Consider the following 12019-nt stretch of genomic DNA (forward strand, 5'->3'; position numbering starts at 1 on the left):
TTCTTCATATTACCTGACCATATTAGTTAAGATGATGTAAACTGCCCAAGAAGTTAGCTGCTGTAATAAACAAGCCCAAAATTTCAAAGGCCAACCACAATAGGTGTACTTCTTACTTATGTGTGAGTTGACAGGGGCCTTCCTGGCTGCTAGGTGACCTTCCTCCACACACTCATTCAGGACCCAGCTGCTAGAGGCTCTGCCATCTTCATTGTGTAGCTTCCAAGGTGACCTTGGGGCCTGACTCTGCTCCAGCCAGCCAGCCAGAAGGGGAAGGGGCAGGGTAGATCATGGATGACAGGTTTCTCACTCCCTATTGCTAAGGAGTTTTCTGTTTAAAAAATATTGACAAGCAACATAAATCCCTGCTATTCTGAAATTATTTTATGTGTATGTGTGTGTTGCTCATTTCTCTTTCATTTTATTTCAAACTCTTTAAATTAAGAGGATGTAAATTAGAGGCAGGTGTATTTCTTAATGAATCAGCCAACTTGACTGGAAGGGCTGTTTTATGCAGTGGATATTAAGAGAGAAGGTTGGAGATAAGGTTGGGCAGAGATTATGGAAGGCTTTGAATGCCAGGCCAAGGACCTTAGACTTTATCCTATGCGAGATCTCAAGTTCTTGGTCTTTCTCCTCTGAACTAACAGCCCTTATTCTCTATGCCACCTTATCACAGGTGACATTCGCCACCATGCATGAGAGTGATAATCTTTAACTTGTCATTTGTTGGCTTCTTTTTTCCCCTCTTCCCTCCACATCCATCACCTGGATAAACTGTATGCATCTCAAGGGCAAGGACCATGACTTAAACTTTTCTTAAGGCTGCACAAGCCTCTCACTTATGAAGTTTGGGGACTACATTCTGCTGAAATTCAAGACATATATGTCCCTACACCTTCAAGTATCCCATAAATTGGTGAATAGAAATAGCATATAATTTCCTCCCCAATGCAGTCTATCTTAATAGAAAAATATGAATGACGCCTTGAGGCTTCTAAAGACTTTGTAAACTACTCTGTTCTGATCAGAGTTCTCACCAAAATGGCTCAATCACTTGCACTCCCTGGTTTGGGGACTGCCCCCCCCAACTGCTGTCATATAAGCCAAGCGTTTGACACTCCAGGCTTTCAAATTCCTGTTACTGGGTGGGGGGAGGATCTCTCAGGCCTCTTTATTTTCTCATTTTTATCACTAAGATATTTTTTTAGAGCCTTTTGTTTTAACAAGGGAGCAAAGCATTTTTTTTAAAACTTACATCATAAAATTAATTGCATGAGGCACGACTAGCAGAAAACAAAACTCTGTTTGTGCTGGTAGTCAGCTAGGATCATTCACCAGTGAGAAACTCGCTCTCGCCCACAAGCCTGGGATGCAAATTCATGGCTCAGCAAATTACAAATGACCACACATCACGGATCTGGGATTTGCAAAATCACCAAGACCATGTGTGCTGACCCTAGGATGGCAAGTGTCTGTGATAGAACAGTGACTGTGACAATAGGATTGCTAGCACTGGTTACCAAGCTGTGTGACACGTATGTCAAACAGAATATATGTCTGCATCACACACACACACACACACACACACACACACACACGTGAGTTTCGGTATGCACATCTTTTCAAGTTCTCCATTGTTCTGCAACCAGCGACCTTGAAACAGTGGCTGAAAACAATAACCCTCATTTCTTCTTCTCTGCCACAGTTCTAGAAGTTGGCTGAGCTCAGCTGGGTGGTCCTCCCAGGGACCTCTTCACTGTTGCCATTAGCATGGGGGTGGGGCTGGAATCATCTCAAAGTCCTCTTCACACACACACACACACACACACACACACACACACACACACACACTCGTTTAGAGCCTGGAAACAACCAAATAGCTGGAAGCTAGGGCTGGAAGACAGATAGCTCCTTGGGCAATCTCTCTTTCTAGTTGGTCTCTCTACGTGGTCGTTCCAGTACGGTGGCTTCAATGTAGCTGGACTTTTTAAAAGGCAGCTCAGCACTCCAATAGCACAAGTCCAAGGACAGAGAGAGGGGGAGAGAGGGAGAGAGAGAGAAACTCTAGCAGGACGGGCGCTGCACTCTTACATAATCGTGCGTTCGTAATCATGTACATCCCATTACCTTTGCCAGCTTCCATTGGTTAGAAGTGTATCACAGGTCCTACCCCCACTTGTAGGGCAGGGAATGACACAGGGTTATGACTCTCAGGAGCAGAGATCATGGGGGCCACCCTAAAGTCTGCCTGCCACATGTAGTGAGGTGCAGGTCACATAGCTAGTGAGCAGCACAAACAGGATTGGTCCCCAAGCAGTCTGACTCCAGAATCCTTGTTCTCAATTATTACACCAGAGGGACACTCCATATGAGTGAATTATTTTTTTAATTGCTATAATTCTCATTTTAAATGAGTACATTCTCCTCTGCATCCTCAGAAAGAGGCAAAGCTGATAGAATCCTGCCTGAGTCTGCAAAGCTAAAGACGGGACCGAGGAACATGGCAGCTTCATGCAGGTGATGCCACATCTGTTACTGAGGCTTCCCCTGGAGACACATGCTCCATGGTTATACCTTCAGGTCACAAAAATATACCTAACATATTTGTACAAACAGAGAAAGAGATCTTGTCAGAAGGCTATATGTTTCCTTGGAACATCTTCAGGCCAGAAGGCACATGGACAGGAACAAATGGGTGGTGTCTCAATGGAAGCAACTGGAGGAGAGTCTTGTGGATGCGGGGATTTCAGCATTGGAAGGGACTCAGGCAGCAGCTGATTTTCTACAACACAACGGGCTGAAAAAACCCACATCTCTGTAAAAATAAAGAAAAGCCTAACCGAGTCCAGCTGCCGTCCTCCCAATAATTAGATTTGGAGGATTATTGCCGAGATGAATGGAAGATATCATATGGTCACTGCTAGAAATATTGGCCATCCCTGTCTAACTGCACTACTAGACACTCGCATTCTTAGCAGACCCACATATGTTTGTTTTTAATTAAAATGTGCTGAATGAACCGTTAGCTGCACTGAAGTAATGAAGAAAAACAACACAAGACAAATCAGCTAATTGACAACTCCAAACATTCTATTTTATACCCTTCACTTAGGTTAATGGAGATTTCTAATATGTTCTAGTTGAAATAATAATTACACCGTCGCAGTTACATCATAATCTAAGAGGTAGATAAAAATATATTATAAATAACTACAGCAGCAAGAACCACAAATGGTTCAAAGGATTACAAATTCATTTACCCAGTCTTTATTCCATTGAGTATTTATTGAGTGCTTATTGCTTATTATGTGCCAGGCTCTCATAGGCTAATACTTACTCCTGGTATTTTCAAATACACATTTTTGTTCAAGACGGCATGTTCTATAGGATGTTGAGGTGCTATGCATGGTACATCTCCAACCACACCATGAAACAAAACAGCAAGTGACTCTGGAAAAAACGAGCCTGTAATTTTAAGTCCTTTCAAAAGCTAGTTTATGTGAAGGCAGACAATCTGGCCAAGATCTTGACAAATTACATTTTATTCAGTGCACAAGAAACTAACGCAGCTGCCTGAAGGAAAATGTATCCTGGGATTGTGTACACAGAGCAAGGCCAAAGGGCAGCCATATTCCAAGTAGACCGTAAACAGGAGGTTTTAGCGGAGGCCTTTCGAAAGACCATGGCAGAATTTCAGCTGTGAGATAACCAGAATTCTGGCCAAAATTAGGAGTGATGGAAGCTGTCCCATGTCTTTGGGATATTTGGTGGAGATTAGTCCCTTGGCCAGGTAGTTCTCTGATGAATGAAGGAGGATAATTCGGAGTCAGTCACTGAGCACCCTTGCTCTTAACTGGAAGACCGGGATATCAATGAGGTAAATTAACTTCAATGCATGTAGAGTTTATTTACAACTAAACTGCAAAGCCTCCGTCTCATCCATATTCAATCAGAGAAAATTGTGGCTCATCCAAGACAGGACGTGAGCCAAGTCTGGGGCGAGGCGAAGGGTGACATCATCTGAAAGGGCTGGAAATGAAGTGTAAATTTGAATATCATCTGTATATAAGTGATAATTAAAGCTGTGAGGCTCAGTACGCACCAAGAGAGAAAGTCAATAAAAATGAGGAACAACAGTGTCCCGAGCCACGTGGCACCTCGGAAATGAAGATTTTTTTTTTTTAAATAAAATGGGTGGGGGCAAGATTTCCTCTCCTCCTGAATGATCTCAAAACGGATACAGATCACTCGTCAGAAAAACCCTTACCCTCTGCAGATAATAACTGAATCACTTGATGTTTGGGCAAAGTAGAGGAGATTTCCTGGAAGACTTCTATTCCAAGGAAAATAAGTCAGTTCATGGGGTCTGGGAAGACCACTCCCCCTCCCCAAACAGACCGTTTAGGAAATCATAACAAAGAGAATCACCCACCAGAGCTGACATTTGTTGTCCTTTTCAAGTCTGGTGGTAAATTTGGGTGGGAAACACAAGGTACTTTCATCTGGGTGTCCAAGGACTTTGTTCACGCAGAGAAGAAATAGTTTCTCTCTTCTTAGCTGTGTTTGAACACTTTAATAGAAGCATAACTAAAGCAAGATGCACCGTGAATCAAATGAAATTAGACTGGTTCATAAGGAATTATTCATTACCAAAAGGGCAGCTTTTGCCCTAATCATCCCTCTAGAGATCTAAACTTAGGGCTCTTCTTTTTTTCTTTCCTTTTTTTTGACTACCAGCTCTCCAGACCATAGAAGCTTCCTAAAAACATCCTGCATCCTATTCTTCAGTAACATGGAGTGAGCCTAACCACGAATGATAGGTGTTATGAGCTGAATTGTGTCCCCCTTGCATTCATATACGGAAGTCCTAAACCCCAGTGCTTAAGAATGTGACTGTATTTGGAGACAGGGTCTGGTTTTTGTTTGTTTGTTTTTGTTTTTGTTTATTGTTTTTTAGAAAGGCAGACTGCCATGTGCAGGACCTCATTTTGGATGTGTCAGGAGTCTTCGAAGCTTGACTATCCTACATTCTCCTACAAGTGGGCCTTGAGAGCTTGTTTGGAAGTTCTAGCAGGGGAGTGCAGTTACTCGTATACTCTTGACCAAAGAATGGCCCTCTTCTATCAGGGAAGGTCGTCCTCTTCAACCGAGTGCTTAGCTTCGGGAGGGACACACATGGAGCGGTGAGGGAGGAAGGGGACACCTGTCTAGCCAGCCAGATCCGCCAAATAAATCTTGGCGATCAATGGGGTGACAAATGTCTTAGCCAGACCACCCTCACATAATGGAGATAGGGTCTTTAAAGAGGTAATTCCGTTAGAAAGGGGTCATAAGTATGGGTCCTACCCCTATATAATTGGTGCCCTTATAAGAAGAACAGATTAGGACATAGGCACACACAGAGGGAAGAGCATGTGAAGACACAGGGAGAGGCCGGCCATCTACAAGTCAAGGAGAGAGGAAGAAACCTATCGTGCCAACGCTTTGACTTCAGACTTCTACCGTCCAGATCTGTGAGACAATAAATTGCTGCTGCTGAAGGCCCCCAGCCTGTGTCACTTTGCTATGGCAGATTAAGGGGACAAAGGAAGTAAGGCCAGCATATGAATTTTCCATGGAAGAGCCTCACCTTGAACCTTCCCTGTTATTCTAGAAATAGACCTACCTCATAGATTGATTTATTATGTCATCTTGAACATCTTTTTTTTTTTTTAAGATTCTATTTATTTGAGAGAGAGAGAGCACAAGAGTGGGATGAGGGGCAGAGGGAGAAGCAGGCTTCCCCCTGAGCAGGGAACCCAATGCGGGGCTCAGTCCCAGGACCCTGGGATCATGACTGAGCCGAAGGCAGATGTTTAACAACAGAGCCACCCAGGCGCCCTCATCTTGAGCATCTTGAGATTATATATATATATATATATAAAACTTCTCTTGAGTTTTAGTCTCCTCATTTCACAATTGGAATGAAAAATCTTTGGTTCACAGGACTCTTGCACTGGACATAGATTCTGAATAAGTTAACACGAACTTCTCTCCTTTGCCTCTTTCACCCCCTCTATAATCAGGAAACGCTATGACTTCCCAAATATTCTATTATGGTTTGAAGTCAGTCTGGGTTAGTCACTCACTGTGACTTTGGACAAGTTATTTAAACTCACTGTCCCTCATAACCTGCTTCCAAAGGTCATAAAAATTAATATTTAAATGACAATTATTTAGAGCCTCTAGCAGAGTGCTTGGCACATGGTAGGAGTTCAGAAAAGTTTGCTTTCATCCTTCTGAAGACACGAGCCTGTTATTCACCAGCAGAGAAGTGTTTATTGTGTTTATTGTGTTTGATATTATACTCATTTATTTATTTATACCCCTCTTCAATCTAAAAGGATGTTAGTCCGCTCATAAAAATATCTCCAGAATAAATTAGTCCTCATAAGGGATAAATAGTGGGAAGTAGTAGACATGATCATCGACCACCTTCCTATAACAAACTCAAAAGGAAGCTCACAGGGCTGATCCCTAAGGCATCCTGCACTTGCATGGCCTCAAAATGCAGTAAGAAAGAGCAATGTTTTTCTAGAGAGGCAGAGGTGAAATGAAGTCTAGTGGGCAGCTCCTTCATGGTTTCTGACTTCATGCAAAAATACATTTAAAGTATCTTGAGGAATGGATGAGTTGGTCATCCTTTTGGCCTTTTTAAACTTCTTTAAAAATACAAGAGATAAAAGGGGCGCCTGGGTGGCACAGTCAGTTAAGCGTCTGATTCTTGGTTTTCGTTCAGGTCCTGATCTCAAGGTCATGAGATTTATTCCTGTGTTCGGCTCCATGCTGAGCGGGGAGCCTGCTTGGGATTCTCTCTCTCCCTCTGCCCCTCCCCCAACTCTCAAATAAATAAATAGATCTTTAAAAAAATATATAAGAGATACAGAAAATTACAAAGAATATTGTATCCAAGCTCTCATATTCTGCTACTCAGAATTAGAAAGCATTCACATTTCACTGTATTTGTTTGCAATATTTTTTAAGGAAATAAAATACTATGACTAAAGTCATGTTTGACTAACCAACAGAGAAGCAACTTCTAATGCATCTGAATGATCCTTCCAGAACATTAAATGCTGATATACATGCATTAGGTATTTGTGTAGGCTCATGTGTGTGTTTTTTAAGTGGGGAGTGCTATCATATGGTAGGCACCGTTATGCATCACACTCTTTCAACTTGACATTGTTTTCTGAGATGAAGCTGCGTTGTCACATGTGCATCTTGCTAGTTTCTTGTAGGGACGGTGGTACGGGATGAATTTTGTCCCCCTAAAATCTGTATGTAGATGTCCTCACCCCAGGGCCTCGGAATGTGACTATACTTGGAGACTACCTATTTGAATAGACAATTAGGTGAAAATGAGGTCATTAGTATGGGCCCAAACCCAATATAACTGCTGCACCTATCAGAAGAGATTAGGACACAGGCACATAACAGAGGGAAGACCATGAGAAGATACAGAGAGAAGGTGGTCATCTTTAAACCAAGGAGAGAGGCCTCAGAGGAAGCCAGTGATCTTGGACTTCACGTCTCCAGATCTGTGAGATAACAAATTTCTGTTGTTTAAGCCACCTGGTCTCTGGCACTTTGCTCTGGCAGTCCTGGCAGATGGATATGGGTAGCCTGGAACACAAATGCCACAGTATTTTCAGCTGTTCCCCTACTGGTGGCCATTTAGATGGAAACTAAGCACGTGGCTCCTCATGCACATGTGTGGGAGTGTCTCTAGGGCAATACCTAGAAAATGGAATCACTGCATTAGGGGGGAGGCACATTTTCAAATTTGCAAGATGTTGCCAAATGGCCTTCTAACGCGTCTTTATCTGTCTATACTCTCGACAATAGCAAATGAGAGCGCCAGTTTCCCCACATCCTAGCCAACATTTCATATTCTCCAACTTTAAGATGTGTGCCAATATGATTGGCACAAAAAGATCTCATTGTTTCATTTGCACTTCCCTCATTACATATGAAGTTGGATATCTTTTCATACTTGCATTTTCCATTCTTTTCAAGATTTATTTATTTATTTGAAAGAGAGAGCATGAGCAGGGGGAGAGGGAGAGGGAGACTCCTCAAGCAGACTCCCTGCTGAGTGTGGAGCCTGATGCGGGGCCTGATCTCACGAGCGACCCAAGCTCCCCATGCATCATCCATTCTTATTTCCTCATCTCTACATTCTCAGTTCGTATTCTTTGCCTGCTTTTCCATTCATTGTATGTCTTGTTCTGCCTTATTGGTGGGAATCATATACACTGTAGAGAATGATAGATGTCTGCTAGCTGTTCTGAACTCCTTACAGGCTACCACTTGTCTTTTAATCTTGTTCATGGTGTTATTTTGACAAAAGGTTTTTAATTAGGTGTAATCAGATGTTCTTCTATTCACAGTTTGCTTTTTTGTGTGTCATCTTAAAAAAAAAAACCTGCAACTTTCCTTCTCCAAAATTTTGAGAGGTGTTCTATTTTCTTCCTAATAGTTTTAGAGTATTTTTTCCCCATGCTTAGATCTTCAGTACATCTTTTTAAAGATTTTATTTTTGAGTCATCTCTACACCAAACATGGGATTCAAACTTGCAACCCCAAGATCCAGAGTTGCACACTCTGCCAACTGAGCCAGCCAGGCACCCTGATCTACAGCAGATCTTTAATTCATTTCTGTGATGGGCATGAAGTAGGATTTTTTTTTTCCTTTTCTTTCCCGTGTGAGAATCAAATGTCCCAACACTATCTATTGAAATGTCAAATACTCTAATCAGTTAAAAAAAAAAAAAACTCAGTAAAGCACCCACAGACCGTCTCATTTTAAGAAGTGTAATTTCCTGATAACACTTCCAAAATATATTAGGAGAAAATGTATCCCTAGGTAAGTTAATAAGCTGACTGAAATGGGTATTTGGATATGAGCCAAGCAAATGCTAGAGGTTGTCTGTCAAAAAGTGGTTTTGATATTGGGAGAGTTGATGTTAAGCCCTTCTTCCTGACAGTCATTGGATAGCGAGGCCAGGTGTCTTTCCAAGGCCACTCCAAGTTCTTAATGATTAAACCATCAGGGGTGTGTAGCAGGCTTGTTCTTCCATTGTCCCTAGCAAGGGGATGGGCCCCCTGTCCACCAGAGCAGTGATCCCTGCATGGAAGTCTCTGGAATGATGTGCTGAAGTTGGCTACAGTTTGTCTCTCAAAGATGGAGGATGAGTATTTGTGGGAGGCTGATTTTTCACTGAATTCCTTTTTGTGACCACATGCATTATACTATCAATTCAAAATAACAATTTCTTTTTAAAGCAAAAAAAAAAAAAAGGCAATATGTCACTAGGACACTAAATTAAACCAGGAGAAAACATCCTTGTGTTATGCTGCTTTAAAAAGACACAGAGATGAGAACTTTTGTGGGGGGGAGTAATTCAAACGGAAATTGCACTTCATTTTAATTATTTGAATAATTTAGACCATTGGTTTTCAAATATTTCTTGGCCACAAAACACTGTTCTAACTAGACCTTTCTCGGAAGACCAACATATAAAAATAGATGAAATGAAAGTATTTTCATTTAAAATGAAGAGCTCCCCTGGGAGCCTTTGAGGGGGCTCTGTGGGACCCCCAGGACTCTTTAGAATACACTGATAACTTTCTTTTAAAAATCAATGCACTTGAGAGGTAGAGATAAATTATAAGAATCTTTTTCACTTTCTTCATGTACTAATTCCATTCCTTCTCTGAAATTAAAAACATATGTATTCACTCATTCTGTAAACAGTTCTTGAATGTTTTTCAGGCCCTAGGATAGGCACCAAGGAAGAGGAAGGGGCTTGGAGATGGTGAGGTCTGAGCAAAGTTTTCAAGCACAAGTAGGAGACAGCTGAAAGTCAAGAAGGCCGGTCCAGGCCCAGAATCCACAGGGAAAAGCATGGAGGAAGCCGACTGGCAGATTAGGGGGCCTGCGGGTGGGGTGGGGGCGCTCAGTGTGGCGAGATGCATGGGGCATCTGTTAGCGGCAGCAGGTGCTGAAACTGGAGATGCAGGGAGGAGTGAGTTACTGCGTGCCTTGAGGACCTTTCTAAGTTTGGACTTGGAAGACCACGAGGAAGTGATAGAAGGGTTTTAAGTAGGAGATTGACACAGTCATATTTGTGCTTTGGAACGATCACTCTGGCCAAAGTGGGCATCACAAAGGGACGTGATTAAGGCTGGGAAACTGGATAGGAGATTGTTGCAGACATCCAAAAAAGAGATGATGATAGACTGACTATAGCCAGGCCATAGAGATGAAGCAGAAGGGGATTAACTAAGACAGAATGAATTGAATGCTGGTTAGAGGAGGGGAAAAAGTACTGTCTAGGGGATTCCTGGAGTTTGGGTTTGTTTGGTTAAAGGAGATTGGATAACTGGTGCCATTTGACACAGCAGGGAAGATGGGAGAAAGGATTTTGGGCAACAGAGGAAGGAGTGCCATTTGGGGCCAAGTTTTGGATGAAGAACCAAAACTTGTGAGATATCAAAGTGGAAATGTCCAGTAGACAATTGGACCTCTGGAGAGAGATCTAGGGTGGAGATGAAGATTTGGAAGCCATCCTCAGTATGATGACAGTGGTGGTCAAGAAGGTAGTTGAAATTCCAGGGAATATGACCAGGAAGAAGAGTCCCAAGAAGACAGGGGAGGGGTACCCCATGAACAGACTGAGAGGAAGAGCATCAGGAAGAGAGGGGATCAAAGAAACTGAGGGAGAGAATTTCAGGGTAGGAGGAGCTGTCAAGAGGTTCAGATTCTGCGCTGAGAAGCAGAACTTTGACTGCTTGCAAGGACTGTGATGATGAAGGAAGCATGCACTACCTTGATGTGGACCTGCTTCAATCCTCTGATGAACAAAACAGGGGAGACTGGGCCAGAGATTCTCAACTTTACCTGCAGGATAGAAACACCTGGGGAACTTTGGTGGTGGTCGTTGTTAATATCAAAGCCTAGGCCATCGATGTCATCGGTCTGGAGTGGGGCCTGGGCAGGGGTATGTTTTTAAAGGTCCAAGAGAGAGTCTCGCATGTGGCCACAGTTGGGAACCACTGTTCCAGTTATGTTATTCCCTATTTTGAGCAACACAAGATTGAAATGTGTTACTTCTAGGAGAAGTCTGATGACTCTCATGTCAGTCCATGTCGTCAGGACACAGAGGAGTGGTTAAGTACAGAAAATGGAGACCAGCAAATCAAAAAATGTATCCATGTGGAGCCCATTCCTTTTGGGGGTGACAGGCCCGGAAATTGGGGGAACACCAAGGATGTGTTCTCCATTGCTGGGGAGGGGAATTTCACTGGGCTTTCCCACAATGTAAGAGACTTGTCCCATAAATCACACGGAGTCTATACTTGCCAAATATCCTTCTGATTAATAATTAAAATTTGCCTGGTGATTTTAAAATTTTACATATTTTTCAAAATTTGGAAGGAATCATATAGAGGATAAAAAAAATGTAAATACTACAGAAGCAACATTGTCGCCCTCAAACCCTCCACCTGCACATCCCACATCCCAAAGGCAACTGCTTGACTATTTCTATTTTTGTGTCTTCTGGTGGTTCTCCTGTCCCCATAGATAATACACTTACTTGTCCCTTTCATCATTTATCATTATTGTTGCTGGCCAGTATTGGAAGATGAAAGTTTATTTACTCTGCCTTCACTTCCCCTTCTTCCTTCCATAGTTTGGTAGTCACAGTATTATTTTTCATTCTTCTGGTGGTTACATTCATTACTTCAACTAATGGATTGAAATTCCGTGTTTCATTCCACGAACTCGAGACAAAATTTCCCAACTCCACACAGAGTGAGATGAAGAGATCAGCTTCCCCACGGACCCCCTTCAACTCTTGTCAGCTTGACCTGTGCTTTTCTGTTGTTCTGTCCGACAGCAGTACCTTGTGGTCTTCGGCCAGAAGTCCTCTCCCCTTGGTCTACTGCTTAAGTCCAAGGGTTGAAAACC

The 12019-nt window shown here is 42.5% G+C and overlaps 1 long non-coding RNA gene across 2 annotated transcripts in view; it reads left to right on the plus strand.

Moving 5' to 3' along the window:
• LOC141373296 (uncharacterized) overlaps positions 1-12019 on the plus strand; it is a 46658-nt gene that overhangs the window by 15270 nt on the left and 19369 nt on the right. The gene's annotated exons all lie outside the window — the stretch shown is intronic.

The sequence above is a fragment of the Callorhinus ursinus genome, unplaced genomic scaffold (assembly GCF_003265705.2).
Source record: "Callorhinus ursinus isolate GAN/ISIS: 27379988/994484 unplaced genomic scaffold, GSC_fseal_2.0 scaffold8, whole genome shotgun sequence".
In the NCBI taxonomy this organism is placed as follows: Eukaryota; Metazoa; Chordata; class Mammalia; order Carnivora; family Otariidae; genus Callorhinus; species Callorhinus ursinus.